Source organism: Lissotriton vulgaris, chromosome 1_1 (assembly GCF_964263255.1).
Source record: "Lissotriton vulgaris chromosome 1_1, aLisVul1.2, whole genome shotgun sequence".
Classification (NCBI taxonomy): domain Eukaryota; kingdom Metazoa; phylum Chordata; class Amphibia; order Caudata; family Salamandridae; genus Lissotriton; species Lissotriton vulgaris.
In genome coordinates, this window is record NC_141685.1 from 1,921,505,702 (window position 1) to 1,921,520,605 (window position 14,904).

Sequence of the window (14,904 nt, forward strand, 5' to 3'; positions counted from 1 at the left end):
TGCAAACAGGGCATTGCACCCGATGTAGAATTCTGTGAAACCACATCACGCTGCACCAAAAAAGGATGCCGCGGCCCGCAAGGATTCCGCTGTGGTGCTCTGTTTGTTTGCATTGGCAGGACGAAGAACATTGCCACTCAATTGTGTGGCAAAACCCACATGGGTAAAATTTGCATTTCGGTGCAACCAAGCTCATTGGTCATGACACTGACCGTTACACCATTCACCATATTTAACCTTCTAAGTGAATAAACTTTGGAAATGGACAAGTACAATGCATTTAAAACATCTGGCCATTTTGTAGTGGCTATCTTTGCATTATATATCATCAAGTAGGAACAGTCTTTTGCTTGCTTCACAACATTTGACGTTTTCTGTTTATAACACTACAGTATTTCATTTAGCTTAAATATTTCCTTCATATTTTTGTCTTCAATTTTATTGCATTCAAGGTAAGTATATACCCCGACTTTATGCTTTTTGGACGCCATTTTTAAAGGTACAATATGCACACTGTGCAGCCCCATTGTGCAATATTTGTATTCAAAATGCTATTTAGCATGTTATGCCCTAGTGGGTTATAACTTCCTTCAATAATCAGCGCATGATATCATATTCCTTAATTTTCAATATTACTTCTAAGCATTTAACAAACCAATTCAACTTCTTTCATTTTAACTCAAAATTCAACTTCTTTCATTTTAACTCAAAAAGCTCAAACCAGCACTGTTGCTGTGACTCTGCAGTAGAAGTAGTCTATAAGTTTTCCGCTATGCGACTTCTTAAGCTGAAATGCATATAATCTTTCCCTCCTGTATAAAGAAAAAGTGTACACATAAAATATTCAAACAAGCCTTGAATGTATCAAATGATCTCAGGAGCTGGCAGCTGCATTTAAAAGAAGTCAGGGTTTATAAATGTACATGGAGCTCTTTGTCTATGTTTAACCCTAAAGGTTCTGAAATGTACACTGACTCCAGCCTTCTAAGCTCTTTTTCTCTGTTTCCCTCTCTATTTTTTTAGGCATGCAATTAATCAAACTGCATTACAGTACCTAATGTTTCCCTGCATAGTGTTTTGTGAAAATGCTGTGCTACTCAATAGGTATTATCATTGTTTTTTATTTGCTCTAAAGTGCTGTTGAATTGATTGGTGTACTGGCAAAATCGTACTCCCAACAAACCATTTGGGACAGGGACATGACATGATATATAATGCATGGTCAGGTTTACAGTTCAGACCTTTACGAATCTTCACAAAATATTCACAATTAATACGATGCACTATTCAGCTGCTCTCTGAAAAGTTTTGGGTGATAGGTCAAGTTGGGGAAGAGAAAAAGAGGGGTACCAAACCTTGTTTTCCCCATGTTAATTCCTATATGGATTTTGAACATGACTGCAGCCAGAGCTGCTGAATGGAAGTACACCAAATTTAGCACAAAGCTTGCACTTGGTCCCTAAAGCATGCTTATTGTGATTCAGTGTAAATTCAGTCGGTAGTTTTAGAGCTATTAACTGAAAAACAAATATGTATATCTAGGGACATGGATCCTTCTCGGATCCACTATGTATTCGTGAATCCATGCACCAATTAAAATGCTGTGATTGACTGGCTGCAGCCTGAGAGGAAAGTTGCAGCCACCATTTTGTTCACCGGGATTCAGTTCCCTTACAGGAAAAGAAAATTAAAAAGTGATAGGAGGGGTCAGGGTTGAGGTAACCTGACCCCATGAGACTAAGGGAGAGGTCTGCGAGGGACCCCTCACGGGCAAGACATTGTCCAAAAACCTTTTTTTTTTACCAAGCAAGGATCCGTCGATCTTCCCAGATTTGGGTGAATTTGGATGTGCGGAACCAAACCCCAATTAAAAAGAAAAAACATTCACTCACAGACCCAAACACCTACTCACATACTCACACACCCACACAACCACTCACACATCCATACAATCACTCACACACCCATATAGTCACTCAGACACCCAATAAAAGTCTCTTAATACCACTCACAAATCCACTCACAGACCCACACTGTTTTCACACACCTGCACAACCACTCACACACTCATTCCAAGACCCTCAAAACTACTCACACACCCACTCACAGAACCACACAGGCCCTCACATGTGCACTCACACACCCACTTACACACTACTCACACTTCCACAGCCACTCCCACACCCATACAGTCACTCACACACCTACTCACAGACCCACAAACCCACTCACACACATACGCACACACCCAAAAATCCAATCCAACACCCACTCAGCCAGTCACACACGGACTCACACAACCAACACACACACACTTATACACACCAATGTAATCACCCACACAACCACTCACACAGCTTCTCGCACACCCAAGTTGCAGGGACATTATAGTTAAAAAATTGCATAAAAAATAGAAATTCACTGAAAAAGACGAGGGTTACAGGGACTTTATAGATATGAAATACAATTTTAGAAAGCTTAGAAATTCTCTGACAAAAATAAAGGTTGCACGAATGTTATATGTAGGTTCAGATTTTACACACACAAAACCATATAAATTCACCAGTTATAGTTGTAGTTATCTCATAGTGACTATAACTTGTGCCTAAAGGTAACTACCATCACCATGCACTGCTAATTACCCTACTTATTATATCACTCATGACATCTTCTATGACATCTTAATATCACTGCAACATTTGCAATGAAATTATTGATGAGAAAACTGTGCACGATGAGGGTGTGAGTTATAGTTACCGTAGGGTATACATTATAGTCACTTGAGATAACTACAACTATCACTGCTGATTTTCTATGGTTTTGCATGTGTAAAATCTGAACATACCAATAACGTCCCTGTAACCTTTGGGTTTTTCAGTGAATTATATATATATATATATATATTCACTGAAAAAACCATAGGTTATAGTCGATATATAGTTAGGAATTTGCATTTACAAAACCTTGAAAATTCAATGAAAAAACCATTGGTTTTAGGCCATATATAGTTAGGGATTTGCATTTACAAAACCTTATTTTACTCGCATAAAACCATTGAAATTCCATATATAGTTAGATGCGCTAACTATATATCGCGCACCCGCAATCCACTGCTGATGATGTCACATATTACATCATTCATGACACGGTCAGTGACATCACTGATGACATCACTGATGACAACTCAAATGACATCACTGATGACATCTCAAATGACATCACTGATGACATCACTGATGACAACTCAAATGACATCACTGATGACAACATCCAGTGACTGGAAGTTTCTGTAAAGTTAAAATATGTCTTACATATTGAAGAATGAGTGGATGTATAAATGTCTGGATGAAGGATTTAGTAGGTGCATGACTGACTGTATGAGGGAGTGATTAAATGTGTCTCACTGAGTGCATGGGTTAGTGATTAAACTGTATTAATTTGTGTATCATTATATCTGTTGTTCTGTAAACTGCTGCATGTGTTGATCAGTAGCTATATAAATAACTATATGGGTTATTGATTGGTTGCTCAAGTATTTGTATGGGAGACTGAGTATGTGTGTGGGTGGCTGGGAGGTGTGTGACTCTGTGCATAGATGTGTAAGCAGTTGATTCACTAGGTGTATGAGTTCAAGAGTGCATGTGGAAACAGCTATATGGGCGGTTGACTGTGTGCATGAGTGTATTGGTGAGTGAATGGATATCTCAGTGCTACATGTCAAAGTAAGTACATATGTAAAACACAGTACATGTGAGAGTTAACATATATAAATAACTGTGCATAACAGCCAGTGAATGTGTGAGTGGCTGTATGGATCATTGTGAACATGTATCAAGGATTGTATAAGAGAGTAAATATGTATTAGAATATGTTTCAATAAGTAAGGTGTGTATAACTGTATAGTTGAGGAATTGGAGGTGTGTTTGATTCTTTGCATGACTGTCTAGGTGTATGAGTAACTCCATGGATGAGTGACAGTCTGTGAGTGTCTGTTTTCACTGAGTGTATCTAAGGATATATCAGAGTCTGTAGAGGTTCATCGTATTAACACATGAATGATGTCATCTGTGATGTTGTCAGTGATGTCATTTGAGTTGTCATCAGTGATGTCATCAGTGATGTCATTTGAGATGTCATCAGTGATGTCATTTGAGTTGTCATCAGTGATGTCATCAGTGATGTCACTGACCATGTCATGAATGATGTAATATGTGACATCATCAGCAGTGGATTGCGGGTGCGCGATATATAGTTAGCGCATCTAACTATATATGGAATTTCAATGGTTTTATGCGAGTAAAATAAGGTTTTGTAAATGCAAATCCCTAACTATATATGGCCTAAAACCAATGGTTTTTTCATTGAATTTTCAAGGTTTTGTAAATGCAAATTCCTAACTATATATCGACTATAACCTATGGTTTTTTCAGTGAATTTCAATGGTTTTTTAATAGCAAATATGAAAAGCTTTAAAATGTCAAGTACGTGATAGATACAAACATTTTCGTATTTATGCACGCTGATGTGCTTTGAACGCTGCACCCCCCCTCCCCTCTTTTCTCTTAGTAGTACTCTCTCTTTGCAGATAGTGAACGGTAGTTAACGCAGACCTTTACCCCTGTTGTAATCCGTCGTACCTGCTTGTCTCTCCATTTGATTGATTGTTATCCAAGCATTTACTGTTTTACAATTGATTCTCTTTGGTTCATTATCTATTTACAAACAAGCACAAAGTCGCAATACTCTGTTTAGTCTTTGCAGATAGTGAAAAATCGTGTAAAAAAATAAAAGTAATCGAGCAAAATCAGTAGGCCACTAATTGGATCTCTTTTTGACCTCGCTAAAATAGAAATATTAGGAACAACCCTTCATGAGAAATACGAAAATAGTGAGATGAACTTAGCTCCACACCATGAGGGCTGCAAGACAGCTCGACTCCGTCACCCACCCCGCCCAAAATAACGACAAACCCTATGCAAATATTAAAAATATAGACAACACACCAGCAAAGAAACAGGGTAAAACATTTTATTAAATAACTATTTACATAACTATTTTATACTTTTTATTGCCCGATCCGGCTAGCTCAATCGATCGAGCATGAAACTCATGCACTCTGATAGCAAGCGTTGCTACTGATGCTATGCAGACCAAAACTGGTTTTCAGTTTGTACATTTTTCTAGATTTTTCCATCCAAGGTTGGTTGACTTTGTAGAACGATGGCTTCAGATTTACAACATACGGTGTGGTGGCGCGGACTGGGAGGGGGCGCTTCGCTCCTGCCCCCTCCCCAAGTAAGATTTTCATACGTGAAAGTACGTTAATGGTTTTGGTCCCTGAGTTGCTTCAATGTCACTGCCATTCTCAAATGGCATAAGTTCTGGATGTTGGGTGCCATAGTTCAGAGTTCTGAGCAGCGCTTGTAACACTGTCTGAAGCTTATTTCCACCTACTGCAGCTTCACTATTCTCAAAGTAAGTGAGTGTCGTTTGTGGACCTGACTGCATTAGAAAACAATGTCATATGAAACCTTCCTAAACAGCTTGACGGCGGCCCCCGAGGGGCGGTGTGATGGCCATGGACTCGGAGAAGACACTTGGCTCCGACCCCCTCATCAAGTCTTATAGCACCGGTGTAGCCTGAGATCGCCCCCGACATAGGCGGCCGGCTCTCGGGGTCCGGCGGAACTTTTTGCCTTTTGATGACTCTTCTATTCTGGACCTTGTCCCACAATCCGTTTGACCTGAAGACACGCTGTAGTGGGGCGCCCCTTTACCGTTTCAGTTGCCATTCCGCCCGCTTTTGCTACACTGTGCCTCTTCCGCCATTCAGCTGTTTACCGCCCGCTCTTGCGACTACAGCGTCTCGCTCACCATGTAGTTGAGTTGCTCCCGCTCTTGCGGTGCAGCGATAGGCGGCTGCCACAGGACTCTCAAAATGGCGGCCGGCTCTTCGGATTTGGGCCTGGTCCACTAAAATGGCCCTGGGACTCCTTGGAACTCGGACGCTTCCCTGATAGGGCTTGGGTCCCATTCTCGAAAACGTCCCCTCAGCCGTGAAGATTCTACAAAAGTCTTGGGGGCCCCCGACTCCCGCAGGCTTCTGGTGGGGAGCGGCTGCAATGTCTGCTCGTGAAATGGCCACGACGGAGCTACGAGATGGTAGTGCTCTCATGCTGACGCCAGCTTTAGTCTGAAACATCCAGAAACACTGTAGACTACCAATTCGATCAGTTCCGGTAGCGCCCCAACATGACCCGGAAGAGAAGAACTTGCCCTCCCCTCTTTGACTGATGGTTCTTGTTGCCTGTCCCCTCTGTTGTCATTTAACAGAACTTTTTGGACTGCTGAAAGGGGTTGTGTTCCGAACGCTGGTTGGTGGAGACATTTTGACTATATTCTTGACCTACGTTGTCGCGTAATGCGTTATATGACACGCCGCGTTAGCGCACCCGGAAGTGATCCGAGGCGCGGCGCGCAGCGCGTAACGTAAGCATAACAGGTCATGTGACTTGTTAATAAAACTTTTCATTGGTTCATTTTACTTTTGTTATTTTAATGATGAAAAGCTTGGTCATATGACCTAAAAATTACGCTTTTTATTGTTTTCGAACATTATTTTTTTTTAAACATATGTTATAATATTCCAGGCTAATGTACTTTCCCGGAAAATTTACAACTGTCCTGCAAGTAAAATATATTCCTTTTTCGAGAAAAAGGGCGTTTCTTCGTTCCATGACGGAGCCGTTGAGTAAAAGAGACTCGGCCTGCTGTCTTAGTCGCCGATACGCCTGATTATCAGATTCTTATCGATCCCTTTCTGTTGCAGAAATAAAAAAAAAAAACTGACCTTGACCATTTATCTTTACTGCGTTCCTACATATTATTCCTTTTATCCGTCATGTAATTGGACTGCTTTATTTCACTTGCCTTTTACTGATTCGAAAACAGTGACTAAAAGTAAAAACTTTACCAATGTAAATACTACTACCGTGTTTTGTTTTAAAAACCTTTATTGTGAAAATGTCAGTATACAAATACGGGCCTATAACCACGTGGGCCGGCCACGGAGCAAACTGAAATCGTATATGATGAGGAGACATTTACACTGTAGAGGAACGTAACGAGCGGGCCATTAGGTTGGAAGAACTAAGGTGTCTAACAGTTGCGGAATCGGTGGACGTACATTTTGTAATTAAAATAAGACAGGGCCACTTACAATAAAATTTTCTAGATATACATTTGCGGGCAAGGAGTTACGAGTCCCATTTATACCGGCGCCATTTTGGGCGAGCCCGGGCAGGTCCAAGATATAGTCAAAATGTCTCCACCAACCATCGGCCAGACCAGAACCCCTTTCGGCCCTGTATGCTACAAGATGGTGTCTTCCATTCAGAAAATATTGTTGGCAGCATTTTGAAAGGAAACAGAAACAGCCGTTCTCCTAGTGAGTTTCACATTGTTACATTTAGGAAGAATGTTGAAGAGTAGTATGTGGAAAATCTGAAGCCATTTTTCTACAAACTCTCAATCAGCCTTGGATGGAAAAAAAAATCCTGAAGAATGTACAAACTGAAAACCAATTTTTGTCTGGATAGCATCAACAGCAACGCTTGAGTCAGCTTTGTGTCAAGCCGCCATTTTTATTCAATCAATAGCGTCCCCCTGCAAACATTCAGGGACCTGGTCGTGTCTTCAGATGAAACGGATTGTAGGAAAAGAAACAGAAAGGAAAAGGAAAAAAGTTCCGCCGGACCTCGGGAGCCGGCCGCCTATGTCATGTGCGACCTTTGGCCACACCAGGGCAATAGTGAAGCTGCAGCAGGTGCAAATAAGCTTCAGACAGTCTTACAAGCACTGCTCAGAACTCTCAACTGAGGCACTCAACATCCAGGACTTGCCATTCGGATCTTGGCGCCTTGTGCTGGTTCCGACCTATTCACACATCGGTCCACTACTGACATCACCTCATAAGCCAACGGGGCACCCCACGCTGACTTTCGGCTCAGCATTGTAGGATGGCCACACCAGTGCGGCAACTTGCTGGACACCACCTCGGTGCCATCCGGATCTCAGCGCGTTCGAGTCACTGTACCGCAAAACTGACCGGAACTCAGCTGGACACGCCGTCTTTCGGCGCAGCATTGTAGGATGGCCACACCAGTGCGGCAACTTGCTGGACACCACCTCGGTGCCATCCGGATCTCGGCGCGTTCGATTCACTGTACCGCAAGAGTGACCGCAACTCAGCTGGACACGCCGTCTTTCGGCGCAGCATTGTAGGATGGCCACACCAGTGCGGCAATTTGCTGGACACCACCTCGGTGCCATCCGGATCTCGGCGCGTTCGATTCACTGTACCGCAAGAGTGACCGCAACTCAGCTGGACACGCCGTCTTTCGGCGCAGCATTGTAGGATGGCCACACCAGTGCGGCAATTTGCTGGACACCACCTCGGTGCCATCCGGATCTCGACGCGTTGTGCTGCCTTCGGCCTATTCGCACATCGGTCCGCTACTGACGCCGCCTCACGTGCCAACGGATTTTCTACGCTTTTTGTAGCCCTATGCCGCATAAAAGGTCATGTGACTTGTTTATAAAACTTTTCATTGGTTCATTTTACTTTTGGTTTCCTAAAGATGGAAGGCTTGGTCATATGACCTAAAAATAACACTTTTCATTGGTTTAGAAATTTTTTTTTTCCCAAACGATGAAAGCCCCACCTTGTTTCTGGATCATTCAGACTGAAGCTGGTGTCAGCATGAGAGCACCACCATCTCGTGGCTCCGTCGTGGTCATTCCGCGAGCAATCATGGCTGCCGCTCCCCACCGGAAGCCTGCGGGAGTCGGGGGCCCCCAAGACTTTTGTAGAATCTTCACGGCTGAGGGGACGCTTTTCGAGAATGGAGCCCAAGCCCTAGCAGGCAAGCGTCCGAGTTCCAAGGTGTCCCAGGGCCATTTCAGTGGACCAGGCCCAAAACCGAAGAGCCGTCCGCCATTTTAAGAGTCATGTGGCAGCCGCCTATCGCTGCACTGCAAGAATGGGAGCAACTCAACAACATGGTGAGCGAGACGCTGTAGCCGCAAGAGTCGGCGCAACCCAGCTGGATGGCCGCCACCTGGGGAGGCCCGTTCACGCCGCCTCCCCCACGCCCCCCCTCCGGGCCGCCCCACGCCAATTTTCGGAGCAGCATTGTAGGATACCAAAACCAGTGCGGCAGTTTACTGGACATCACCTGGGTGCCATCAACATCTCAGCGCGTTCTGCTGCCTTGGGACTATTCGCACAACAGACCGCTACTGACGAGGCCTCCCCCCGCACCACCCGGGACGCCCCACGCCAATTTTCAGAGCAGCATTGTAGGATCCCAAAACCAGTGCGGCACCCAGGCGACATCACCTGGGTGCCGTCCAGAACTCTGCACGTTGTGCTGCCTTGGGACTATTCGCACAAAAGACAGCTTCTGACCATTGTTGCTTTTTTGGGTGAAAAATGTTTAAATGTTTTTACAGTTTTTGTTCCGTTCATTATATTTAAAAGTTAATAAAGTTTTATAATGTTACTTTGTTGGAGTGTTATAATTTTTTTTAAAAACGGGTGAATGGGGCCTGGAATCGGGTTATTGTCATGTGTGGGCTTTGCAAGTGTACTGCTACAGGATCGGACATTTCAAACTCAAATGCACGTTCTTTTTCTTACCTTTCCGAAGCATGGAGCTCAATAGCAGGCAGAGAAAGGGTGATGCACGTGTTGAACACTACCTGACCTGGCAAGTTGCTGGCAGTGCCCCCCCGCCCGCTCCTGAAAGAGGGCACACACACACCGCCGCCCCGAGTACTTCACAAATCTTTAAAAGACCATGCGCTTGTTCATGAGGCTTAAATGGTTTATCACCTCTTCTAGAACACCTGCATCGACCCTCTGACGTTTCCTGGAAAAATTACCACGTAACACAATACCAAGCCCTGTCAGCTGAAACCCCCGAGGAATCGTGGGGCATATTATCAAGGGGGTTTATCTCCGCTTTTTTGGCTTTAAAAGCCATGAAAGCGGAGATAAAATTATCTCCCTATTACCAAGCTGTCGCTAACACCAGTTAGTGACAGCTAAAAGGAGATAGCGACCATCTTGGGCCCCGCTTTGCATGTCAGTGATACTTATCACTAATGACATGCAAAGTGGGCGTGCCAAGATGTTAGCGACTGGAAACAGTCCCTAACATCGCTATCTCCTATTACCAACTTTTGGAGATATTCGCGCTAAACGCGAATATCTCCAAAAGCTAACACCTGCCCTGAGCAGTTCTTAGCCATGTTATCCAATGGGAGGTGGATAACATGGCTAAGAGCATTTGCTCGATAATACATGAATATCGCTGACTTTTCTGCGATAATAGCAAGGTTTATCTGCGATAAAAATCGCCGATGTGCGGCGAAAATGTTTGTCTCTAAACAAGTTAAAGACAAAAATTATCGCTAGTTGTTCGTAATATGCCCCCGGGTTTTTGCTTGCAGAAATCGGGAGGCGGGAGACTAGCACTGAAATCAGTAGTCTCACGCCTGAATCGGGAGGGTTGGCATGTCTGGATTCTCTTTAGCTGGGGCCATAAACTACATCCGCAGGGGTAGGTGATAGCCTGGGACCAGCCTGGCATCTAAAATGGCTGCCGTGCACGACAAAATTGTGGCATTGGAAAAAAGGCAAGATGGCGCAGACAATGTTTATCAATAAGGATTCATTTATAACAAAATATTTTATCGCAGTGACAAATTGGCGGTCCACATTTCCTGATTTCCATCGAATCGAACGTTAACAGACGTCACGCAGCAAAAAAAATAAAAAGCTCACGCACAGCCGCTGGAAAAGATGTATCAACATATATGAGCCTCCTCAGCCACCCTCATGAAGCATAGGGGATTAGGATACGTCTCCCGCACCCCCTTATACCTAGTAATTTAATTAAAACGAAGCACAAAATGGCGAATTCCCGTTTCGCTACCAGTTTGCGGCCCAGTTCGCGGCCCGTGAAGCGCTTCTACCGTGAAAAATCATTTTTTTTTTATTTTCCCCACGGGACCCTTTAATAACCCCAACAACATTCCTAGGAGGTCAAGAGGGGTATACCTTGCCCCCTTTCATTAAATTCCCCCTTCGTTTTTCACCTCTTCTTCTCTCTCGATCCTACCGAGAGATAAGATGGCGGCCGCTCCGGACTGTCACGCAGCAAAAAAAAAAAAAGCTAACGCACAGCCGCTGGAAGAGATGTATCAACATATATGAGCCTCCTCAGCCACCCTCATGAAACATAGGGGATTAGGATACGTCTCCCGCACCCCCTTATACCTAGTAATTTAATTAAAACGAAGCACAAAATGGCAAATTCCCGTTTCGCTACCAGTTTGCGGCCCAGTTCGCGGCCCGTGAAGCGCTTCTACCGTGAAAAATCATTTTTTTTTTATTTTCCCCACGGGACCCTTTAATAACCCCAACAACATTCCTAGGGGGTCAAGAGGGGTATACCTTGCCCCCTTTCAATAAATTCCCCCTTCGTTTTTCACCTCTTCTTCTCTCTCGATCCTACCAAGAGATAAGATGGCGGCCGCTCCGGACTGTTTAGAATTTTGACAGACACCGGAGAGCCAATCAGCTTTCTGCGCGCAAAGTTCCGTTTCGCAAAAAGTAAGCGGACCGGAGCGCAGCCCGGAGCGCTGTTACAGATATATATCTGGTTTTGAACGTTAATTTCTCAAAAACTACTGGAGCACATATATTGAGACCTAGCAAAGGCACATCGGGCTAACAGTCCCTACAATTTTGCCAAGTTTCGTGCAAATCCATTCAGCCGTTCGAGCTAAAAGTGAGTCCAACCGCCCTATGGAAAACTCAATGTTAAAAACACGTTTTGGGACCCCCCTTTTTTCTCGGCCCCCGCTTGACGAACCCCCCCCAAATTTTCAGGGGCTGCTCAGAAACAAAATGTGCCATTTTCCTGAAAATTACAGCCGATTCTGTCCTCAAACGCCAAAGTTATTAGACATAGAATTTTCAAAAATCCCATAGGGAATTAATCCTAACTATATATACCTACTGGCGATAGCCAGTAGGTAATATATATATATATATATATATATATATATATATATATATATATATATATATATATATATATATATATATATATATATATATATATATATATATATATATATCCCTATTAGGGTATGTTACAGGATATGTAACTATTGTTCATACTTTGTCATTTAACATCCACTTATAACTCGGTGAATATATATATAGCCCCAAACAAAATATGTTTTTTTTGTGGGGGCAGGCTTGAAGAGCCCACCATGTGTATTTAATTGTCTTCAGTTCAGGCAGGTCTTTAAAGAATGCCAGGTTTGCCTGACTGGAAAATCTGAAGACTGTGATTGCTCTGATGCTGCTGTGCAGCCGCTGGTGTTTTGTTCTGCTGCTTTATTAGCTATTTAGTCACAGATGATAGGCTTCTGTACGGGTTGAAAATTCTTGGAAATACGCCAGGGAAAACATATGTGAACCTGTTAGTGCAGCGGGAGAACCGTTCTTTCAGACACATTTCTCCAGGAAATGCTGTGCGATGGTGTAAATGGCGTGTTTGACCTACAGCATGTATCCCCTTCACCATTTAACTGAGTGAAGGAGTTCAGTAGGATAGACAACCGCAGGCACACAGGAAGACCCACGCCCCCCCCCCTTCCACAAAGACAGTGATGGAAATCTATCTATATGGCAGACAATGGTAAGGTTTCAAACAATCTTGTACTCAGTACGCAGACGTCATATGCAAATAAATACATTGGATAGCAGCTATTTCTTTGAGAAAGGGTATCGTTAAGATGCTCTTCCTTAGAACCAGGGTTGATTACACCATTCGTTTTAATTAGGTTACCCAGGTATGTGTTATTCCTCCTAGAGTTGTAAGGAAATATTGAACTGCTGGTAAATCAGAAGAGAGGAGAACAAACACACCTTGTTCGCACAACCTGCAACTAAGAAACATTGTATTTAACTCTCCCAGACTCCGGCCATCTCCATACAGACGGGTTTCTCATTATGAACGGCTCATGCATCTGCAAATGCTCTTCTCTTTGCCCTTACAAAGGTCCAATAGCTGAAGGATGCGCTGAGAAAATACAATATTAAATCGGTTAATTGTTTCTAAAGGGCAAGGTTTGTTGAAGCATTGTTAATGTTCATGGAAGCAAAATCCTCCCTAAGATTAGAATTTTGATGACCTTATTTCCAGTTCCACATTAAGTAGGAGTACACAAATTAGTGTCCTTTGACTTTTTGTGACGGGTTTGGATATTTTGATATTTGAACACAAATTTAAGATAATGTATTAGTCCCATTTGCAAACCATGGATGTGCAAATTGCAAAGGGACCTATGCACCAAGGGACAGAGATGTACAAGGCTTTTTTGAGGTAGCAAATGGCCCGATTCGCAACTGCAAAAACATTTTTTTTTAATGTACAATCTTTATTTGCAATTCGGGAACCTATTACACAATCGCAAATTTGGTTTGCGAGTCAGAGTTAGGAAGGGGCGTGTTTGAGGCAAATCATACTGAATCGCAGTGGTATGTGGGAATTTTTTGCACCTGAAATGCGGTCACAAAACATTCCCATTTCACCGACTGCTTCAAGTAGGTGGTAACCCATTCTCAAATGGGAAGGGTCCTTCGCTTTTGAGAATGTTTGAAAACGCATTTTCTAAGAGCAGGCAGTGGTCCGGCGGACCACTGCCTAATCTATAAAAATGAAATGAAAGCTTTTCATTTTCTATTTGAAAAGCATCCAGTTTTCATTTAAGGAAAATCTGGCTGCATTTAAAAAAAATTTTTAAAAAAATTGAAAAGTAAACCCCAGCAGGCAGCACGGTCCGTGCAGGTAACAACGGTTGGGCGGTGGGGCCGTGTACGGTGGGATTCTGAGGGATGATGCAAAGGGAAACTTAAATAAATAATTAATCTTCCCTCTGCATCGTCCTTCAGGATCCCCCTTACCCGGCCCCACCACCCGCACCGACCGTGGCTGCCAGCAGGCCACCATTCCGGTGATTGTTGCCATTCCCAATGGGTTGCAAACCGAGTCCTACCTCATGCTTATTAATAAGGTGGGTCTATTTGTGACCCACTGGAATTCGCAGAAGATGTAAAGCACACTTTTGTTTGCGATTACCAAATAGCGAATCGCAAAAGTGTGCTCTTTGGTAATCGCTAACATTTAGCGTACATCTGGCCCCTAATCAATAATAATTAGGCAGGTTGCAGTTTGTGTTTCGTGTGATTGAATGGCAATACCTGTATTTGCATTCCAAAATGGGATTTTTTTTAATGCAGTCAGTGTCCATTAAATATACAGGTTCTGTCTTAAAAAAGAAGTCTTTATTCTTTTTGGTAGGAGAACTGGGGAGCAAGCAATGGTCTTCTGGAGTGCTAGCTGCTCATCCTGATGCCTCTGAACACCTTCCCTTTGCGAATCAGTTGTTGCCCCAACCTGGATATTCAGTAACTCATTAATGGTTTGCAACCACATTTGCTGTCACAAACCATTGATATATACATTTTCGAAATCAAAATGAAATCGCCGGTAATACTTTAGCGATTTGTAAAAGGTTTATTTCCTTGAGAGAAGTGCCTTTGCAGTCACAAACGCTGTGATTTTGAAGATCGCATGGTTTATGACCACAAATGGGCTATGTATATTGAGCTTAGTGATTGCAATCAGGTATGTGTAATAATTGCAAAAAAGGATTGCACATGTTAATAGCACTGCACTCACCTTTAAGGATATCTGTGAAAGTAACAAGGACATGCATATACACCCAGATTCATCAATGTCCCGATTTGCGAGTCCTTAA